General features: G+C 34.1%; 1 protein-coding gene and 1 non-coding gene across 2 annotated transcripts in view; one reads left to right on the plus strand and one right to left on the minus strand.

The window, feature by feature from the left end:
* The window catches only part of Map2k4 (mitogen-activated protein kinase kinase 4), an 82,779-nt gene extending 75,380 nt beyond the window's left edge, over nt 1–7,399 (minus strand). The window contains exon 1 of the mRNA XM_019206173.2: nt 7,300–7,399. The gene's annotated coding sequence lies outside the window, so the exon portion shown is untranslated. The remainder of the gene's footprint in view (nt 1–7,299) is intronic.
* On the plus strand, nt 6,419–6,487 carry LOC117285959. Its single transcript, XR_004517077.1, has one exon. It is a non-coding gene; the product is annotated as a small nucleolar RNA SNORD101 (small nucleolar RNA).
* Nucleotides 7,400–13,114: the final 5,715 nt, after the last annotated feature.

Below are 13,114 nucleotides of genomic sequence, written 5' to 3' on the forward strand. Positions count from 1 at the left end.
AAAAAAAAAAAAAAAAAAAATCCACAGCCAGGCTACAGTGTCCTTTACACAGAGGAAGACTAGAGATAAGAGACCTTCTTTCCCAAATCTATCCTGTGTGGCTTGAGTTAGCTGCACTTTTTTCCTCCATCAGTTTCTGGGGGACTTCGACACATTCAAAATCACAGACTTTTTTTTTTTTTTGTATGTGCATTGTTTTTTCTTGTTGTTTCATTTTGTTTTTGTTTACTTCTTTTTACTTATTTACCTCTTTTCTTCTGCCACTTTATTAGGGTTTGAGGAATTTTCCTTTGTCCTTTTTTTCTTTGCTTACCTTTTTCTTTTTCCTTTTACTTTTCTCCTTTTAATTTTTCTCTCATTTTTAATCGCCGTAATTTTTTTCTTTTATTCTTCTTTCATCTTCTATTTCTCATTAGCATTTTCTCTTACCTTTACCTAATTCTATAAATATACTTCTAAATAGGATCCTTTGCACCACTTCTCCTTCATCCTTCTCATATCATAAAGTTTAAGGTTTCAAATGTTTCCTCTTCATTCTCCCATTTGCACCCCTTATATGTCTTTAAAGCTTGATTAATCTTTAAATAACTGTATAAAATTATTGTTAAATTATTTTCTACTGTTAAGGGGAGATACAGTTGTCACATTTAGTACATACCAGCTATAAGTCAATACCTTTGTTTAATTAACACCATAATTATGGATTTTTTGCCCCAGGTTAAGGATGGTAGGTAATTGGTTCTTATGATATGTTAATACTTAACCTGTCTTGGACAATACTACTATAGCTGATTTGCTTGATATTACAGGGACACGTAATTGTTCCTATTCAGAGGTCTTTCTCTGTAAGCCAACACTCAGATTACCTTGGAGACATTAAAAAATACAGTAATACTTCAGTTCACAAACGATTCTGTTTGCAAACAATTTGGTTCACAAACAAAAGCATTCAGCAAAATTTTACTGCTAATTGCAAATTCTGCATCAGGTGACAAACACAGCCACAGCCATCTTCTCTAAAATCATAAAACAAATTAAGTTCCTAGCCAATGAACCACTGTACCAGAATATAGAATACATTATTCTCAGAGAACTCAGTGTTGAGCCAATTATACTGCATCTTGCCCTCCCAAATTAACCAAGATAAGTCAAATCTTGAGGCTGAGGCAAAAGTCTGTAGTTAGCCACACCCAAAACACTTCACTGAAAAGTGACTGACTAAAGAGATTTCTATACTAACAACACAATCTTTACATTATAAACATTCATAAACCTCAAAACAAAACAAAAACCAACAGAAACATGAGAAGACAAAGAATCAAAATGCCTGTCAAAACTATTAACTCCACCAAAACCAAGTCAAGCCTTTGAGGAGAAGAGCATAAGGCCTATACCCCAATTACACAAGTGGACAACAGAGGAGGTTAAAAAACAGATCAAAGAGGTATTTATTCAGTTAAGATCACAGAAGATATAACTAAACAGATGATGAACGTAATAACCCAAATGATCAAGGACTTTTCAAAGATACTAACAAAAAGCTAGCTAAGCTAAACAAAACTACATAAAACATAAATGACAGTTTAGCAAAGATCAAAGTTCATGAAAAGGTTTCAATAAAATCCAGATTAAAAATAACACTGAAAGTATGGGCAACAGAAGCAGCCAATGTAAGGACAGAATTTCTGAACTAGAAGACAATGCTGCCTTTAGAGACCAACTACTGGAAAACACCTAAAAGCAAAAGAGAATATGAAAAATGTATTTGACCTCTTCAAGAAGATGCAAAGACTAATCTAAGAGTAACTAAAATAAGTGAAAAATAGACAACACAAATGGCATTAAAAAACCCGTTCACAGAAATGGAAAAAAAAAACTCCTTCCCAAATGCAGGGAAAGAAACATATATAAGTGGTATAGAATCCCAAATAGCCATAACTTAAAGAGAACCTCCCCATACTACATTACACTCAAAGTTGCAAAAGTCCATCACAGGGACAAAATCTCAAAAGCGATTAAAGAAAAGTAATGAATGATATATATAAAGGTAAACCCTCTAGAATTACAGCAGACTTGCCAACACAAACCTTAAAGGGCAGGAGGACTTGCAGTGAAGTGTTTCAAACCCTAAAAGATAACAATGGATAAACTGAATATCCACAAGCAGAAGATTGAATACAGCCTCATATATCTAACCAAAATCAAAATGGATCAACTAAAATCAAAATGGATCAAATAATTAAATGTTAAAACAAAACAATCACTGGAAGATAAAACAGGTACAACTCTTAAAGACATAGGTATAGACAAGGGCTTTTTGAACAGAACTGCAATGGCACAGGAAATAGTACCAAGAGTCAACAAATGAGATCCTATCAAATTAAAGAGCTTCTGCTCAACAAAGAAACAACAAACAGAATGAAGAGACAAAAAGAGAAAAAAAAATTGACAGCTATTCCTCAGGCAAAGAAAGTATCTAGAACATATCAAGAAGTCAAAAAAATTAAGACTACCCAAATTTAAAGACCCAATCAAAAATTAGACATCTAAAATGAAAAGACATTTCTCAGATGAAGTACAAATGGCCAATAAATACATAAAAAAATGTTCAATATCATTGGTCATTCGAGAAATGCAAATTAAAACAAAACTGAGATTCTATCTCACTCCAGAAAGAATGGCTATCATGAAGAAATCAACCAATAAACAAATGCTGGCAAGCCTGTGAGGGAAAAGGAAAGCTTCTCCATTGTTTGTAGGAGTGTAAACTAGTACAACCACTGTGAAGGTCTGTATGTGGATTCCTCAAAAAACTAGAACCGGAAGTTCCATTTGACCCACCTATTCACTTTCTAGGTATCTTTCCAAAAGAGTTAAAGGCATACATGATACATGCATATCCAGCACAATTCATAATAGCTAAATCTTAGAAGCAGTCTGTATGTCCATCAATAGATGAATATATAAAGAATATGTGATACTTATATACAATGGAGTATTACTTTGCCATAAAGAAAGAGAAACTTGAGTCGCATACAGGAAAATGGTGTCCTTTGAGACCATACTGTTAAGTGAAGCAAATCAGACACATAATCTTAAATATAAAATGATTTTCTCTCATAAAGTGCAAAATAAAATAGGGAAAAAGTTACTGTAATCCAGCATGATCAATGCATCTAAAAGTATACCTTGATTTAGTATAATTCTTTTATGCATTTCATGGTTTTGAGCCTGTCAGCTATTAACCTGTGTTTATGATAATTAACTTGCTAAAGATTTATAACAAAAATAAATCTGATGCTGGCAAAAGAAAAAAACTTAAATGAGGGTAGAGGGGAAGGGAAATAAGAGAATTGAGATGTGTTACATACATGTACCAATTCTCCATAATTAATGAAGTTGGTATGTATTGCAAACATGTAATAACAAAAAAATTTAAAGATTTTTGTATATCTAATTATCATTTTAGAAATAAATTTATAAAAAATCGTAAAATTATGGAATCACCTTTAAACAAACAAACAAAAAAAAATAGATTGCCAAAATAGAATAATTTCACCAAGGGATCAAAATATAAGACTATACAGCAAGAAAATAAAAAGCCAGAAAAATATGATGAAAAAGTCAAACAAAAAACAAACAAGAAGTCAAAAACAGAATTTAGATAATCCATCATCCAATTAACTCAAGTTTAAGGAAGAAAACATAGGAAAAACATGAAGGAATATATCAAAAGTAAAGCTGCAGAAATTTTCTCAGACAGACATATATCAATTTTCAAACTAAAAGTTTGGTAAAAAGAGAGATGCCCCACACCTAGTCATATCTTCACATAAAGAAACCATGCTAAAAACTTGCAATGACAGATTAAAAATAGGTCATCTATAAGTAACATCTCTGCTACAATTAAGATTTATGGGGCTGGGGATTTAGCTCAGTGGTTCTGGAGCCTGACTTGTAAGCGTAAGGATCCGAGTTCAATCCCCAGTACCAAAATAAAAAAGATTTATGAGGGTTCCCAAAACTCACCAGAATGCCATTCTCCCTTCTCTCATCCTATCCTTCCCTATCACTCAAAATCCAACTCAGATGTTGCTCCTCTGTGAAACTTCTTACCAAGTATTCTTTTCAAAAATGATCTTATGGGCCAGGGATTTAGCTCAGCAGCACAGTTCCTGCCTGGCAAGTGTGAGGTCCTGGGTTCTATCACCAGTACCAAAAAAGAAAAAAAAAAAAAATGATCTTATGCCCTCTACAACTTTCATTTGACATTCAATCTATGTTCCTTATGCCTATTTCTTTCTGGGTTTTGTGCATGTGTTTGTTTTTTGTTTTTGTTTTTTGAGACAGGTTCTCATTATGTAGTCCAGGCTGGCCTCAAAATGGCAGTGATTCTCCTGCCTCAGCCTCCCAACTGCTGGGATAACAGGCATGTGCCACAATATCTAGCCAAGCCTTATTTCTTGGAAATTTCATTTAAACTGTTGGTCTCAGAAACTGAGGATGCTGCCTTGAAAGATTTGTTTTTGTTTTGTATCTTCCAAAGGCCACTGTATCCAGAAGAATCAAACACCAAGTAGATCTGAAATTAGTTCCTAAACGTAACTTCATTCCTTCTTTTCAAAAACTCATGAACAAGTTTTACATTTACACTCATAGCTAAAGTTCCTGGAAATCTTAGAAGAAAAAATATAAATGGCAAAAGATATTTCATTTAATGTTATTTCACAATTTCCACAAACTGCAACTTATAAATTATAATTGCAAAGTACTTATCCTAAACAGCAACTAGAAATGCTTTTTACTGGCTGATGGTAAACAACTCAGAGAAAGAGAACAAAACAATTACCTATGGACAGAGATGGGGAAGTAGAAATATATCATTCTTTGTAATAAAACAATTATCTTAACCAGTGTCAATGCCAGTAGTTGCCCAGCTCTCAACCACATCCATAACCTTGTGTAATAATAAAATTCCAGAAAGTCTGGGTCTAAAATTCTTATATATGGTAATCAAGTTCTGAAGAGTCTATCATAAGATTAAAATACCTATTATTCTGTCCTCCCAAGCTTTTAACAATTGCTAAGACACAGAATGAAAAACATAGCTCATGATTATTATAAAGCACTATTTAAAAAACAAAAAATCCACCCAACTCAACTTTTAGAAGTTTTTACCATGTCTACTTGTAAAAAGAAAAGAGATTTTGCCCATGATTCCCTATAAGTGATAAAGCAATAAAAAAAATAATACAAATGTGTAAATGTCTTTCTAGTTCTAAATTTAAGTCTCCTGTTCAAAGGGGTTAAAAGTAGAGAGATCCGTTAAGTTTCATAATTACTACTTATATCTTTTCTTTCTTAGACTTCAGATATGTACTTCAGCTAATAGCCAATGTAATACAGATGGACTCTGTTTAAGAATTAGCTTTATCCTAGCTTTTACTAGAAATTCTAGAAAATGAATAGGGAGGTTCTTGGGGGTCAAGGGAGGGCAGGGACAAGGGGAAAAAATGAGAACCAAGACCTGTCATATAAAGGTACATGATCCCAATAATGAATGTAACTGTACCATATACCTAAAATGTACTAATAAACTCAATGAGAAAAAAAAAAAGAATACTTTCTTGCTGTTAGAGCTCATTAAGAAGCACTACGTTTTCTTGCTCAATATAGCTCCACGCTGATTTTTCAAAGAAATTGAAAAGGCTGGCACTCCATTTGAGGTCTGATAAATCAAATTATGAATTACCAGTCTAATAAAATTAATAGCATTCCTAATCAAATATTGTAACTGAAGTTTTCATTTAATATGTCTTTCATTCTCTCTAGAATTACAGGTAAAAACCATGAGTATATACATACATATACGCACTCCTCCCTTCTAGAAATAGCTATTTTAAAAACAACAAATTATTCAAAGCATCTTATTAAAAGACACTGTATCTTCTACCGACTTGTTTGTATAGGCAAATATAATGCATGCCTCACCAGGAAAACTAAATATATTTGAGATCTAATGAAGTTTGAATCTAAAGTATTGGGAATTATTTTAAAACCTAAAATGATGTATTCTGTACCACCTTTCTAATCAAACATTTTACCATTTGCTTCACGGATCTTAGCACCAGGACTACTTGTAGATTATTATTTATTAATTACTAGTAGTATTATAGAATTATCAATATTGCATTGAACTACTTAAGATTCAATGAAAGCTTATATAAATATTTTTCTGAAGATACTATTTTAAATGATCATTTCTAATATTTTCAGTGAGATACAATATTTTTATTTTTAATTTAAAATATTCAACAAATAAAATAATCACTGACATCTGTATATTAACATGTACACAATTCTTTCAATGTATTAGGACATGAAAATCTTACAGGAATTTAGCTTACTAATAGGAAAAGATTGATGACTTAAATTGTTGGATATCCTCTCACTCCTTTGATGGATGAAACTTAACAGTCTGACAAACATAAAACACTATGAGGTCAGTCACTGTCACACTGACCGAAGGGGAGATGGAGAGCTTCATTTCACTTAGCAGTTAGTAAATCAAGCATTGCAATAAACCAACAAAATATTAAGCTGGTATTTGTTGCAGGAGCATTTGGATTTTGAGACAAATTTTTATACGAAGACCATTTTTGTGTGCTTATATTTAAATATGATGAGCCTAGGTACATATATCAAATTACTAAAGGCCCTGTGTACAGAGCACCAAATCAACCTAATTATAGTTGATGGCAGTAGGAAACTAGGAAAATCGGAGGGCCTCTGTAAAACTGACTGAGAAAGAAAACTCCATGAAGTGTTTGGTTGCAGCTGTGTAGTAGTGAAGGCTTATGACAAAAAAATGTCAGGCCAAGGATGTCAAAGAGTACTTCAAATGCAAGAAATGAGCAAATAAATAATTTGGCTTACTTTCCTCACCAAAAGAGGAGAAATGAAATCTACTGTGTTGATAAACAAGTGGTGAGGATTTACACAGGTAGAAGACACTAAAACTTCCTAACTACAACTTACAACTAAACTGAAAAGCCAGAAGAAAAAAGATAAACAATAATCTCAGAGTTTAGTAAGAGGTATCAAAAATACATACATGAACTTGGATCTTTGGCTCTTTTTTCCCAAGTTAACTCTTAAAAGAGGAAACTGCATTCACCAATTTAAGACTACAGAATCAGTAACTTCCTATTTAAGTTCAAAAGATAATGGAAATACCAATTCCTCAGCTTGGAAAAAATTTTTGCTTGAGTTTTTTATTTGATTAAGAAGAATACTCACATGTGTGGGTTTTGGACTCCTGTAGTATTGGGATTCAGAGTAAACCTTGCTGTAGATTTGACAGGTGGGTTTGCAAAATTCAACTTCAGTGCTTTGCGTTTACCTGAGAAATAACAAATAAGAAGTAAAAGTTCCAAGTACTATAAAACAAGTACTTTTCTGACTGCATAAGAAATTTACACTAACAAGAAGAAAAAGATGCTTAAACAAATAAGGACAGTACAAAAAATAAACAAATATAGGACAGTACTTTGAAAGGCAATAATGATTTCTAAAAATTATGAAAATTATCTAAATTTGTTAACTAACCTCAAATCACTCACTACACTACATAAGACAATCATGCTGAGTGCTTCAAATTTACATTGTTCAAAGGTGTTAACACACTTTTGCAAAGGAAAATACCAATCTCATTTATTTCAGATCTACCAAAAATTATAAAATGTTATATCGCTAGTGTTATAATTTAATGTCTTTAGTTTAATAAAAACTATTTTGCCTCACACTTAATATGAACATTCATTTTAGTATCTGAAGCATTCTGCAACCATAGTGGGCTAAATACATTCGGTACAGTCAGTCAACTTCAAGTTAATAACACAGGTATTCCAAATAATTACATTCTTGAAGCAGTTTCTCTGGTGTGTGCAGGAGGAGGTATCAACATTTTTTTATTACAAAAACATGTTTAATATAGAAAAGCCAGAAAATGAAGAGATTAAAATATGTAAGTTTTATAGATACACATCTATATAATACATAGCATTTTTAATTACACATACTTATTAATCAATTACTCCACAATAATCAGTTTACTTTTTACTACAGACTGTCTTCTATATACAGATGCCAATGTGTGTTTTCCCTATAATTTAAACAGATCACGATACCATTTTTCTTTTGTTTTGGTTCTGTTTGTTTTTGAGACAGGATTTGCTATGTAGCTCAGGCTGACCTTGAACAATGTATTCCAGGCTGGCTTCAAAGTCATGACAATCATCCTACCTTAGCCTCCCCAGTGCTGGGATTAGAGGCTTACATCACCATGCTTGACAAGGGCACTTTTTAACTCATCAGCCACATTTCTTTATCAATACATCTTATAAAATCATTTCTTTAGAATTTATATAGATACTCTAACAGAATTGGAGCTGTAAGGATTTGCAGCAAGTTTTGGCTTCATGGTCACATTAATAACACCTTTACCTGTACTCACTCTTTACAATGTATTATATGTATTATCAACCTACTTTTAAAAATAATAAAAACTTTGCAATCCTTTTTCCTACCTCAGTGGATTCAGAAAATGCAAAGATAAGAGCACAAAGCTCTATGCCATGATTCCCAGGTCAGCTAAGAGGAATGAGCCTTTCTCTAGGACAATGTAAATTCCCAAGAATACTATACACATTCATTTTCAGAAATAAGAGTAGTATGGCATGAATTTTTCCACAAAGCCTACCCTTTCAGATGCCAAACGTATTTTAAAACATTTTTATCTGACATCAGTAAAGGACATTCAAACTACCAATGCAAGTGGTACTCTATGAAAAACGGCAGATTTCACTATATTAAAAAACAGAGTATATATTACCAGAAAAAGTTTAAGAAGTTAAAACATGGGAAATCCTTGCAATACAAAATCAGTTACTTCTAATATATAAAGATATCACACAAATCAAGGAACAAAAAACTTGACAAGGATATGAACATACAAACTAGAAAAAAAATACACGAAAAGATATTAACATCAAAAACATTGTAAATCTTTTGCTCATGTGAAGTTGGCAAAATCTGGGGTTTTTATATTAGATATAGAAATGGATACAGGTACCAAGTTGACCAGAATGACTAGGTAGAAGAATCACTAACATAATAAATTGCTCATAGAAAAGTAAATTGGCAGAATTTCTGATGAGAGTTCAGCAATATATAAAAAAAATAATTTTTAATAATTATGCCCTTTTACTCACTGGAAATTTGTCTGTAATATTTTAAGGCAGAAAGTTATTCCCAGACCTGGAACCCTAACCAAATTTGTTTTACTGTACTCTGACATTGCTTGCAACTAATGACTCCTTCCTTCAACTTTCTCCTGTTTTTTAATGAGAATGTCTGTTATCCAACACTTGTTTGTTGTTAGCCAACACTGTTTTGGTAGTAAGTACTGTAGCTTGTCTTCTATTTTTTAGGTCCAAAAATGAAAGGAGATTATTACTTCTGAATTGATAATACTGAGTTGTTTTTTTTCTTCTTCTTCTTCTTTTTTGAGATAAGGTCTTGCTACTTAGTTCAGGCTGACCTTGAAATCATCATGTAGCCCAAGCTGGCTTCAAACTCACAAGGATCCCCCTGCCTCAGCCTGCCAAGTGCTAACATTACAGGCATGCACCACCATGCCCAGCAATACTCATGAGTCATCCCTACTGAAAAGAAATGATTTTGAGTAAGATTTGGGTCTTCTGAGCTGATGATATTTAGGTAGAATTTTGATCCAAGTTGACAGTATAATAATATGTAAAACTTTTGGGTGACTGAGATAGTGTGAATGCATTTTGTAAGTAGAATGCATATGAATACCGTATTTGGAAGCCAGAGGACAGACTGGAGTGGGCTGAATTGTACCCCCACAGATACCAGGTCCTAATAATCCCTGTGTGGCAGAAGATGAGGATATGACAAACAGGCTGAGGAAGCATGTATAAATTGCCAATAAGAGATCTGGGAAACACACAGAAAAACAGTTCCCAAAACCTCACATCTGGGACCAGAGAATGCTACCTGCAATTTCTCTAGCAAGAATGAAAGGAGGTTCTTGAAAGGTTGGCCCAGAACTGATGTCAGCCTAAGGATGGAGGATACAAAAGACAGCCACCACTGAGCTCCTAGCCACTGTGCTCTCTCTCTCACACAGTGGTCTGCTCTCATCCTGTATACTTCCTTTCCAACTTTTAATTGCCCCCCACTTACTCTGCAGAGCATGTTTCTTTCCCTATCTTTAATAAATGTAAAGCATCACCACTGTACCTTTTGCATTTTTCTTGACCAATTCTTTGTTCAGGAAACAAAGAACCTGGAAAACATCACTGGGAAGGAGAGCTTAGAATCCCAGAACCAGGCAACAACTGGAACATATGAATGTCAATTTCTAAGGCAAAGTATGTGCAGAAAATATTAAAGATCTTTGCAATCATAAATTTGAATGGGTTCAAACCCAAGAAATCCCCATATTAAAAGTTGTCGTGAGGTATGTGTCTGAAATCATCTAGTATATCATTCATGATCTCCATATGAAAAAAAAATAAGATCATATGCAGAGCAAAGATAGAACAAAGAATCACTGTGAAAATGATCTAAAAAACATGATGCTGGTCCTTTCTTCAAAAGCACAATTCTAAGGACAGTAGGTAAACTCTGTGGGCAAATAATAAAATATATTACTAAAACTTAGACTTAAACTGTTTTCTTGAAAAGAAATATTTGTACTAAAAATATAAAGAAGTTGGGTGTGGTAGCACAAATATGTAATCCTGCATTTGGCAGTCTTGATGCAGGAAGATTGCCATGAGACAGACAGATGGACAGACAGATACTCTTTTTCAATACTGTATTCACATTTAAACCAAAAAATTGAAGCCATTTACTTCACAAACATGGACAAAATATGACATATAAATTATGTGTTAAGCACACTGTATGCTTCAGAAAGAACTGTAATTGTCTCAACAAGTCTGATCATTCACTAATAAGAATAATAAATAACTCCAAAAAACTTCAAAGTGTCTCCAAGCAAGCACAACTCAATCCTAAAACCAGTGTCAAGGAGTTTAGAGTAAGATCAAGTTAGGCGGCCTACTCTAATGTGTACACCCCAACTCGCCAAACAATGATGGTTAGACTAAGATGGATTCAGAAGGTAGTCCTGAGGAGGAAAAGCGCCAAAAAGTCAAGCCAAGAGCGGCACACACCCCCTACCCCCATACCAGGGATTAAACTCAGGACCTCACACTTGCAAGGCAGGCACAGCCCCACTGAGCTAAATCCCCAGACCGAGGGGTGTTTTTTATAATACACAGTAGAGGCTGCTTCTGCCTATCTGTAGACAAAAGCTTCTCCTCTCTCCACTCCCACACCCAGCAACTCCTCCTCTCTCATTTTCTTGCTCTGAATACTAAAACCTCACTCTATCAGTGCTGACTCTTCTGTTTCACTTCTCTTCTTTCTCAAGGGCCCAAATGATCAAACTTGATCAGATTTTGCCACCATACATTCAGGTTGTCATTTGTTTGGGGCTCAGAATTGAAACACCAATTCTACTAATGAGCTACCCCCCAACCCAGTGTCAGACACTTTTAATTATAAAAATTACAAACAGGACATTAGTATAGTTTTTTTTTCAAAAGCCTGAAACAACTTTCACTGGGAGATAAGGAAATTATACTATAAATAGCATGTGAAGATTTTTAGATGACAACAGAGATTACAATATTTGTAGAACAGAATTAAACGGATCAAAAAAGATTATAAATGTATGATAATATTCCACTAATGGAACTGTCATGTAATCAATAACCAGTCAGCAGAAATAAAAAGAGACTCCTCTGAAATACAACAAGAGAAAAACCAGTCATGATTAAACATTTTAAATTAGCTGGGCATGGTGGTGCACACCTGTAATCCCAGCACTCAGGAGGCTGAGGCAGGAGGATCGTTGTGAGTTCGAGACCAGCCTGGGCTACATTGTGAGTTCCTGGTCAGTCCCAACTACCCAGTGAGACCCTGTCTCAAAACAACCCAAAAAAACAAAAAAAAAAAAAAAAAAAAAAAAAAAAACAAAAAAACCCCAAAGCTCAACTTCAAAAATGAGAAAATAAGTGACAGAAAAGAATTTACTTTCAAACTGGGCATGGTGGGGCACACCTGTAATCCCAGCACTCAGGAGGCTGAGGCATGAGGATCACTGTGAGTTCTGGACCAACCTGGGCTACAGAGTGAGTTCCAGGTCAGTCTCAATTACATAGTGAGACTCTACTTCAAAAAAAAACCTAAAAAAACCAAAAACAAACAAACAAAAAAAAACCCAAAGCTCAACTTCAAAAATGAGAAAATAAGTGACAGAAAAGAATTTACTTTCAAGCCGGGCGTGGTGGGGCACACCTGTAATCCCAGCACTCAGGAGGCTGAGGCAGAAGGATCACTGTGAGTTCAAGACCAGTATGGGCTACATAGTGAGTTCCAGGTCAGTCTCAACTGCATAGTAAGACCCTGTCTCAAAAAAACAAAAAAAAAAGAAAAAAAAAAAAAGAATTTACTTTCATTTCTTTTTCTCCCTAAAATACTATAATGATGAGGAACCCACCTCATTTCATAAACTCTAAAAGAGAGAAAGCCAAGTGTGGTGGCACACATCTGTAATCCCAACACTCTGAAAAGCTGACATGAGGATCCCAAGTTCAATCCCAGCACAAAAAATATACTGAGTTACCACCAAGCAAGACCATGTCTCAAAATTAAAAACTTAAAAAGGGGTTTGAAATATAGCTCAGTGTGAGGCCTTAGGTTCAAACCCCAGTATCACCAAAAAATAAATTTAAAAAAATGTAAATGAGTGATCAAGCAAGTGAGAGAGAAGAAAAAGAGGACAGATGGTAGACTCGGAATTGTAAAATATGGGCAACTTTACCAATTCTGTCCTAGACATGGAATTATCAGGCATTCCATGCATCCATGCAGAAAATAAGGTATTACCAGCTAATATTATATTGTAGCATTTCCTCCTCCAGCTTTAATTATGATATACATAAGAGCAAAACAT

The sequence above is a fragment of the Fukomys damarensis genome, unplaced genomic scaffold (genome assembly GCF_012274545.1).
Source record: "Fukomys damarensis isolate Sample0158 unplaced genomic scaffold, DMR_v1.0_HiC HiC_scaffold_13, whole genome shotgun sequence".
In the NCBI taxonomy this organism is placed as follows: Eukaryota; Metazoa; Chordata; class Mammalia; order Rodentia; family Bathyergidae; genus Fukomys; species Fukomys damarensis.